The sequence below is a fragment of the Alligator sinensis genome, unplaced genomic scaffold, assembly GCF_000455745.1.
Source record: "Alligator sinensis unplaced genomic scaffold, ASM45574v1 scaffold796_1, whole genome shotgun sequence".
NCBI lineage: Eukaryota > Metazoa > Chordata > Crocodylia > Alligatoridae > Alligator > Alligator sinensis.
The window spans coordinates 734,735-745,126 of NW_005842141.1; the positions used below are offsets into that span (position 1 = coordinate 734,735).

The 10,392-nt window shown below is 41.4% G+C and overlaps 1 long non-coding RNA gene across 1 annotated transcript in view; it reads right to left on the reverse strand.

Annotated features, from left to right (window-relative positions):
- The window catches only part of LOC112550543, a 59,444-nt gene extending 58,429 nt beyond the window's left edge, over positions 1–1,015 (reverse strand). Inside the window, exon 1 of the long non-coding RNA XR_003094436.1 lies at positions 914–1,015. This is a non-coding gene — a long non-coding RNA (uncharacterized LOC112550543). The remainder of the gene's footprint in view (positions 1–913) is intronic.
- Positions 1,016–10,392: the final 9,377 nt, after the last annotated feature.

A 10,392-nucleotide genomic window follows, 5' to 3' on the forward strand; every position in this document is an offset into this window, starting at 1 on the left:
GTATTTGATATTACTGGACCCCACCCCATCCACTGCCAGCCTCGTGGGCATATTTTCTCAACAGCCCTTTACCAGTCTGTCTCCTGGATTAGTCTGGCCTCTCAATCAGCAGTCCACAGAGCCATTTGTATCCCACACAGTTCCCCGAGTATACTCAACCCCTAAGAAGTCCCCAGGGCTGGCATCCTTCAATCTGACTTCCATGGATCATGCCCCAACCAATCCAAAGAACCTCTTAGCCCAAATACCCTTAAAAAATATACACTCCCCTGGAACTTCCTCAGCAACCTTCCACCTCCTGATCTAGCTTCATAGGGAAGGCAAATGTGGCCAAGAGTCATTGCCTAAAATCAAAGCAAACTAAATTTAATTCTCTCTACAGTTTCTTCTTCATAGATCTTCTCCAGGATTTTCCTTGTCCTATTGGAACCTATCCCAGCTCCGGCCCTCCTGGGCCTACTCACAATTCACAACTTCAGGTCCAGCTTCTGCAGCTTATAAGCAGAGAGCTCCAGTCCCCAGCACTGCCTCATCCTGACTATGTAGCTCTCCCCCAAGCTGGGTTCATGTAGCTCCAAGAATTGCCCTTTCAGACTTGTAGCAATCTGGCCTTACTGGTGAAGTTCACTGTTTTCTGATTATCCCACACTTTCTATAGTAATGGGGTTAGGGGACATCCACTATGCTTGCCTTTAACAAGTTACAGTTAAGTATTATACATGTCAAAAAGGATCTATTGGTTTTACCTGATTTGTATTCCCAACTGTGTCAGAAATCTTTAAAATTCAAAACCAAAAAGTTGTCACTAAAACGTTGGTCATACGACCAAGGCTCCCAAGTAATACAGTAGTTTTGAAAAATTTATACAAGATTCAGCTTAACATTCCGACTTCTCCCTTTGTGTTGGACTTACCAACAGAATCTTTCAAGGTTTGCCCATCATTAGATTTGATTGAGTATTTTATTTGTGCAAATGTCGTGGATCCTTTAACCATCACTCTGGCATCACTTCTTTCCCTGAAAAGAAATAGGTCTTTAATTGCAAAGGAATTTACCATGCAAAAGAATTTACCATGCAACGCCTAATTGCAAAGCTTTTACCATGGTGATACTACAGCTTCTTCTCTAGTCTATGCTCATCAATGTGAGCTTGAACATGATGGCAGTCCAAGCTTATCTCATTGATAAATGAACAGAAGGAACAAAAGCTTGTTTCTAGGCCCCAGTGAGCCAACTCATTGGTTTTTTTTAGAAGAGTTTTATGTTGCATTCTGACAATTAGTTTTACTCTTAAATATGATAATTGTTTGAAGTTGCACTAGGGAAAATACATGTTATCTACTGTGGCAGATGAATACTACAGCTTTGGCTGATAAACTGATCTCATTTGTGATGCACCTGATATTCTATTGTTGCTGGTTTCTTTTTTTTTTACAGCACAGCTATACACTCAATTCCAAGTAATTCAGCTAAGGAAAGTAGGTTAGTTAGCTCAGAATTATAAACTTCTTTTAAGAACTTCTATTCAAAAACTAATATTGTGCTTCAGTATGTTTAGGCATTCTAGAATTGTATGGAAGAATCTGGCTTAAGGCTTGCATCACTTGCAAATTATATCAGCACAAATTTCTGCTGCCCACCTGGCTGCTCATGGGGACACATGTTTGGAGGCCAGCTGAGGGCTCTGGGCTATACCCTGGAACTGTGGCCCCTGCTGGCCCAGACCAATAGGTGACTGCAGCAGCAGCAGCAAGAGGCCACCCAGCTGCAGCCACTGCCATGCCACATGCTTGTATGCACTGCCGCACAAGATGAGCTTGGGGGGGCAGCAGAGTCATGTTCCTGGCTGTGCTGATCACAGGGGTGCTATGCACCTGGATCTGCAGAGAAACCAGCACTCTTGCACACCAGTCCATGCCTCCTTCCAGGCACTGCAGCCAGGAACCAAGGGGGTGCCAAATGGTCCCATACCAGTGAAGAGGGTTGGGGGGAATCACAGGGGCACGTGGCACAGCCCAATGAGGAAGAAGAGCAGCACAGTGTATCAGGCAGGCAGTCAGGTACCACTGCTGCCTACCTGCCTGGCACACCATGTCGCTCTGTCTCTGCCTCTGCCTGCAGCAGCACCACAGACTTGTGGGGGAGGGTAGTGTTCCATATTTCCCATGGTTCCATATGGTCCCTCTAGACATGAGCCATATATTTGAAATTGCTTCTGGGAAGTTAAGCTTATCCTGACATTGACATAATTAAAATAAGGCACCAGCAAAGAGAAACTGCAACCATGACATTATTGCATTTACAGTATTTGCTAGTATGCTGTACACAAATGATAGGTGTGAATAGGCCCAGTCTAGCAAAGGGCATAATTGTGCACTTAGTTTTAAGCTAGTGCAAATTATTCACTGTATAGGCAGGGATTTAAATGCATTCTTAATGCTTGGGTGTGATATGTGCTGCACTGAACTGGAATCATAATTTGTTTATCATTTACTACTTAAGTTCCCGGCCCCAGCCCCAGAAAATCATGGGCTAAATGTACCTTTCAGATACTCATAGCACTGAAGTAATTGAGGAAGTAAGGTGTATGACTTCCAAGTAGAAATCAAAATTGGGACCAAAAACCTTCTTTTTAAGGGAAATGAATAAATAAGATCAGCTATACAAGTGCCACACACTTCCTCTCTTGAAGACCTCTCTTTTGAAGGAGAAAGAGAGGAAAGAGACAAGGGACTGAGGTTACATCGCTCAGTGCTACTAGAAGATCTAAAAGCTTCGTAAGGTGGCTTCTCCCTTTTCCCATTCCAGCAAAGGAGGACTTTCTTACAGGACAATGCAGCAAAAAACAAGCAAGTAAGCAAACCAGGCAAACAAACACTGCTGCACTAATGAAAATGTTCTCTTTTTATATTTTTGTTCAATATTGTTGTGTTTGTTGACCGCCACACCTCTTCCCCTCTACACACACACTTCTCTACAGTTACCAGGGAGTGGACCCAATCTGTTGATTCTTTGGTTCTTCTAATGATACAATTTGCTGCCATTTTTCATGCACTGAGCAGCCTGCCTCTGAGAATAGTACCCTGTCTCTCTGAACAACTATAAATGGTATAAATAATGCACTGCATTTTATATGTACTGACTACTGTTTATAGCGTGCCATATCTGGCTGTGTGTACAATCAAGTCAAGCCAATCCCAAGGCTCCTGTGTCCATTGGGGCATCTTAGATGCTGTAACAACCCTCCTAGGTTAGTTGAGTTGCTTTGCATCATCAGTGATTCTTGAGGCACAGTGACCTGGTAGCTCCCATGCCCTCTCCTGGTAGGGGTGGCCGTTGGCTCACAGGGAGCTCATCCTCTGATAGGTCTTGTTTTTAGCCCTGCTGGGTGTCCACACACCTTCCTCACCCAGGCTAACCCAGGGGCACCAGTTTAGTCACCGACAACCGGACCATAGAACAGGCTATATTGGTTTAATGGTACCAGATAGCAAACCAAGAGAGGCCTAATCTGACAAGCATGTATAGAATTAAACCATAGTTAATCCAACATTGACAAGTGTAAGACCTGTTTGACTTCATGTAAGTGTTTAGTCTTTACTGACTCAGGATGTTGGCAAACATCTCAACTCCCCCCCCCTCCCCCCCCACTTTCTTTAAAAGATGATTTTTATTCAGATCCTCTTTGTATGCGTATGTTCCCTCTTAAGTTTTGTTCCTATCTAGAAAACATGGTTGGATTTGGTTTTACCTTCACACCATCATCAAAATAATAATAATAATAGTTTTTGACACAGGGCTCTTCATCTGAAGAACTAAAAGGCCAACATTTCCAAAGACAAAACCTATGTTCTCCTAAAATCTATGTTTATGCTTCCAAATCATTCAAAAGAGTTGAGCATCCACAGAGATATTTTAGCCAAACTTAATTGAAATGTATTGACTAAAAAAGGTTAAGAAGCTAGGTAACTACTGATGGCTAGAAAATGGTATTTAGAGGTTTGCTTTTGGGAATATAAGTAAAGTAGATATGCATTAGAACAATGGTCCAGGGAATGGCAAAGGTTAATTGATTTCTCAAAGCCTGTTTGTGACAAAGTTCAAAGTTCCTTCAAGGCCCACTGTGTCTGACGCAGCAAGCAGACACAGTCTGGGAAATTGAAAACATGTACCACATCGTTCATGAATAGTATACCCAAACATAGATAAGGGACTCTGCAGATCACAGTACCAAAATGCTTGGGATTTCCAGTTTTGGGAGATGGACCAAATTCGGAGAAACTGGTAAAAGCCCAAATTAGGACGTGTGCATTTGATGGGTTTGTGAAACAATGGAATATGCTGACGGGATAGAACATGGATAGCATGAAAACCACAGGGAAACCAATCAATAATGCCCAGAGATTAGGAGTCATCAGAGGGGAGAAAGAGTACAAAAGGAGAAATTTCAGAACAGCAAAGGGTTCCCAGGAGGGGAACCCAAGGCCACCATGGACAGAGTGCATACCACCAACCTGCCTCATCCCCCCTCCAACTGGGGGGCATGGGTGGGGGGTTGAGCCTTGGCCTCTGACCTCCAGGCTGCTGACATCTGACATTCAAAAGAGAACCTCAGGGTGAAGCTTGCATACTGGCCAGATGTACCTTGACTCCGTGACATCTCTAGGACTGGTAGCTATAGAATTGTTTGCATTATTCTTATCTGCTATCACTGTGTATCAGTAAAATTCACTTATTATTGAATGGAAAAGTCATGGTAGGTCTGAAGCTTTGGGTCCACCTGGAACAAAGTATCTGGGTCATAAATCCAGTGCCAACAACTACCATGATCTCCTTCTTACAGGTAGAGAAAAACATGGTACCAATGCTAAGGACGAAATCTTCATTCTCTTGAATTCAGTGGCAGATCTCTAATTAGATGGTTTGTTCAAACTGATACAATAAGTTGTTGCAGAATCAAGGATAGAATCCTGGTCTGTCACCTCCTGCTTTTGTGCTAAAAGACCATAAATTATCTCAACTGTTTACTGAAAAGTTTAAAAACGTATGTTGGAGCAGTGAAATAATTTTAAATAAATATCTCAATAACAGAAAAATCTTTGGGACAAAAATGGCCAACCCTGCTTTTTCATTTATAATCTTCCCTGCATAACTCAGTATATTGTTTTAACTATCTACTTTGGAACTGAGAATTTTTTTTAGAAAAATATTAAAAGTGAAACTATAATTAGTGAAATAGTGCTTCTCTGCCTTTCTGAATGTTGTGATGTATTCCTGGCTGTTGCACATGTACAGTGCCATGAACTTGTGATCCACGTAATGTCTCTCTAAAAGAACACTGAGCAATAACCAATCAAACTCAAATAAAGAGTATGCTGAGAAAAGACTAAAAATTAAGCTATCAAACAGTATTTTAGAAACAGCAAATTCTCTTCCTTATTCCTGCACACCAAAGTGTTTGATGATAGTCTATGGTTAAAACTAAGCATTTCCTATTTATGTCAAACCAGACCCTGCTAGCCTTACTTATAATCCACCATTTACTCACCCTTTAAAGGGACTACTTGTCTGTCACTCCATCTAAGGGCTCAGAAGCCAGACCCATGGCATTTGTCTAATATCTGTGCTGTGCAGCCTCTCTCTTTGAAGGGTTCATTTCATTGCTGATATAAGTAGGTAAATGACATCTCCATCCTCTGGGGAGTAAAATATACCTATTTTGAGGTATGCTTCCTGAGAAAAATTAGAGTAATTACAATTCTTGTGTAGGGTGCTCAGTCACAAAAGCAAGTAATCTGGAGAGAGTTTTGTTTTTCCAAGTGACTGTGCCAGATTATGAACTTCACAAATGCTTCAGGTCACTTTCCCAGTGGGATCAGAATGCTGATGCAAACTCACAAGGGAAATAAGATTTCTTTAGTGCAAATCTGCTCCACAGAAAGGCCTGATTCTCTTCTAACAATCAATCTCAGTTCTCTTTATCTACAATATGCCAAGAAAATGATGCAGCCCTGCATGTAAACACTTTGATAGAGTATGAGGGTATGTCTACAGTAAAATTTGGGATGGCCCTGAGGATTCCCCTGATCTAGCACATGCCTAATGAGTTGCCCTTGCCCATCTCTATTGCATCTTGTGGTTGTCACACACTGTGCTCCCTGCTCCTTGAAAGAAACCCTTTTAGGGAATTATCTGCCCACTAATTGTCTTTTTTTTCTGGGCTTGACTCTGGTTAGGGGGAGTAGAGACTTGGAATACAGTGTAGAAAATATGTATGCTAGGAAAAGAAAGCTGTAAGAAGACTGGTAGAGGACTTCCTATCCTTGCAACCCAAAGGGCTCAGGTAAGTTTCAAAACAAACTGAAGAGAAGGGCAGTGCTTCACTGAGGCTTGACTTCAGGCTCTGAAGATCAGGAGAACTTCCAGAGTCAGACTGGACTGGGAATGAAGCTTAGAGGTTTTCAATGTATATGGTCAATTCATATGACCCTAAGGTTAATCCTGAGTAGCAGTGGAGAGAGCTAGAGAGCAGACAGCAACAATGGGCCCCAAAAACAGCCACTTTCATAGCTGTTACTTTAATGTACAGCTACAAAATATATAGAGGGATGAAAGATGAGTATTCACTTCTTATACCAATAGGCCAGCAACCCCACTACTTTGGCTACAAAAGCTGTTGACACTAATGAACTACCTAGGGTTGCCTGAACGTTATTCATGTTCAGGGGAATTCATTATTCCTACCAGCCATGGAACACTGTGCTACCACTCTTACAATAATTATGATTATGCACAGGTTCCTCTGACAGCTACAGGATATAGTCCTTCCTTTTTTATTGTGCAAGAGGAGCTTGAACATAATTAACTTATTCCAGTAAATATTAAAGAAACACCAGTGCAAGTAGCCTTTCATTTGGGGCCAGAGGCTATTCCATCTATTAAGTATCTAAGTAGACTATTCCACGTGGTTCAAGTCCTGGAAATTCATTAGTGCAGGGGTGACCAACCTTAAGTGGCACAAGCAACCTCTGCCTATAGCAGGAAGCACGGTGGCAGATAGGGCAGAGAACAGGAAGCAGGGAAGCAGATTGGGCAGGAAAATAGGATTGGAGTGGCACTTGGAATGGTGCAAGGCTTACCTTGTGGCATGCCTGCTGAAGCAATTGCCCTCCACCCACTGTATTCATATATCTACTTTTGTAACACACCATCAACTTACCCTGAAAACTGAGTCATAAAAAAGCAGCAAGGATGAGACCCTACTCACTTTTGGCATTAACTGTTTTTTAGGGACTCAAGCAGAAACTTCCTGCTGGCTCTGACTCATACACGACAACCCCAGAAATGAGTTGTGAAGATACCCAAGGGGGTGTGTAGAGTGTCCTATGCTTCAAATTTTGTGCAGGTGATAAACCTAAGTTTTGAGGATGGTATGTCTGCACTACCTTATTTCCAGAGTTGACATGCACTGCAAGGATGTGGGTAGGCAAGGATTATTGTTTTGGCAACTAAACCTGAATCCTTAGCTGCCATGGAGTAGACATAACCTTGTATACCTCAATGTTAGAATAAGATCTGGGACATGATGTGCTATCATCTAATACTATGAGAGTAAATGTTTAAAGTCAGTTTCAGTTTGTTTTTTAATTAAAAACTGTATTTGAAAAATTGGTATAAAAAAGTTATTAGAAATGGAACATCTAGCATATGGTTAGTAGGCAAGGGGACATCAATACATGGGGGATATTTTATACAATTTATCTTTTCCTTCAGATTTAAAACCATCAGGGTGAAAAAGAAGCAAATTGTTCCTCCCTCCAATAAGTAGAACTCAATAGGCCTTGTAAAAAGAAATGGGAATCATTCTAATAAAGCTCTACAAATCAATCAGATCCTCAGGATAGTGATTCACAATCCTGAGGGAGGAGACAGTTTTATTGGATCAAGGCATTAGTGAACATAAAGACACTAATGAAGAAAATATAACAGAACAATTAACTTTAGAGGAAGATTGTAAGATTGATTTTAGATAAAGAACAAGATGGTACCATGAATCAAAAAAACAGAAATAAATTAGTAACTGCATGTTTTCATCATTAACTATCGATAAGTATTAACAGAACAAAGAGAAATTTGTTTTTAGATTTTTTTTTTAAGATTTCTGAGTCAATTTTTTTGTGCCAAATAATTCAGGGGAATGAAATACTTGTTATGATTCAGAGGTTCTAAAAGGAGCACACAAAGATAGTATATATACACTGTTATAAGCAATAAACAACAATACAAATAGTAAATAAAAAATTCTATGCTTTACTCAAGTGAATGAAGCAATAAAAGTCAACAGTACCAAAGCAAACAGGATTTGATCCAATTAGTGGTAGCTAAATGTTCCCTTAAAAGCTTGCAGACCACATATAGACACCAGCCAAGATCTAGCACTCCTATCAGTAGAACCATACCAGTCAAACCCAGCTAAATATATGCAGCCCAGTACTTTTATCCCTACATTCTGTAGTATGGATCAATGAAAGCACTTAGAATAGAATTGTATTTCATTTTGTAAGCCTAAATGGCAGCTTTCTAGCTGCATACGTGGCATGTTTGGCACTTACATGCAGCCAATGATTCTATTTCTCTGCCATGAGAACACATACATGTGTGCTTGTAGACTGAACATTCACTGTAGGCTGCACACTAGCCTGACAAATATTCCGCTGTATACGTGTATCCATTCTGGACACACACCTAAGTCACAGAGATGTAGCTGGACAGAAATCTGTGACTAGCAGATGTTAGACTTCGAAGGAGAAAAGACCCGCTACATTTTAGCCTTAATAGCAGTGGTTAGGACACTTGCCCAGAAAGCTGAAGTTACAGGTCCTTGACCATCTTAACCAAGAGGGTTTTAGCCTGTATATTTTTGACATTTCATCATAGTGATCTAACCACCAGGCCAGCAGTCAGAGAGAGAGCCAAGAGAGGAAGATAAGTAAGGCTAGGAAGAAAAGGCCAAGCTTGAGAGTGCATGGCTCACCAGGACTGCTGCTTCCCTAAGACAGAGCAGGTTTTTGATTCTAGCCTTGACCTTGTTTCCAATGGGACAAAAACATCCCTACTACTCTCCATCTGTTTACTCCCATGACTACAAGCAGGGGCCAGTGACTCAAATCAAAAGGAGCACCAGAGAACTATCTGTCTGACCGATGGTGTAGTGACTGGTTCACTATACTAGGAAGTAAGAGCTAGAGGTTCAGACTCTCTTTGGACAAGGTGGGACCAGAAGGTGGATTGCCCTGACTGAATGCCTTCACCACTCAACTTTTGGGGGGTTGAAACTTGGGAGGGTTCCGCTGCACCATTTTTCCAGGATTTACACTCAGGTCTGTGAGCAACTGACTAGCGTGGAGGTCTACTGAACATACTAAGTATATACCTGCAGTCTTACACAGCCATAGCATAAAACCAGGGCCAAAACTGGAAAGTTAGATGTACAAAGTGTGGAATCAGAAAAAATATATGCCTTAAACTTTGACTATTTTAGTTATAAGATGACATAACCGCTTTGTGGAGAATTGCTGGCTCTGTATAGTAGAACAGATAAGAGAAAGTGTTTGTTCTTTGTAACTCCTCTGCAACTGCTTCGCTCACCGCGGCCTTGAAGATAGCAAAAAGTATGTACAACTCTGATTTGCAGGTGCAAGAAGGAGGTTTGTGAACTAACCTCGCCTCCCCCATTAGTTCCCATCCTGATTACAGCAAAGAAATAATGAAGTAATATTATAGCCGCTTTTCATGCTAATTTCACTATATGATCACGTGAGTTGTAAGCAACTGTTAAAAAGTATATAAGCCTCCTGATTTTGCTCTTGGGGGGGGACCCCTTCCAAGTGCTTGGGAAATCCATGTCACTTTGGAATCCCCCCTACAGCTGTAGTTTCTTTTGAATAAAAGCTTCTGCTGACCTGACCCAAAAGTATGCTGCGTGTGTTTCCACGACAAACCCATACAAACAATATAGAAACCCACAGGCTTAATCTGTAACAGATAAGATTTTTAAACTAAAGTGAGTTTAAACTGGATACCCTCTTATCATTACTCATACAATAAGAGTTTTGTTCAATATCTTTGTCAACAACCTGGATGATGGCATAGAGTATACCCACAGCACCAAGCTGGAGGGAGTAGTAGATACACTGGAGAGTAGGGCTAGGATTCAGAGTGACCTAGACAAACTGGAGGATTGGCGCAAAAGAAAACTCGGGATTCAACAAGGACAAGGATAGAAGAACCCTGTGCACTGCTACAGTCTGGGGGCTGACTGACTGGGCAGCAGCTCTGCAGAAGAGGACTTGGGGGTTACAGTGGACAATAAGCTGAAAATAAGCCAGCAGA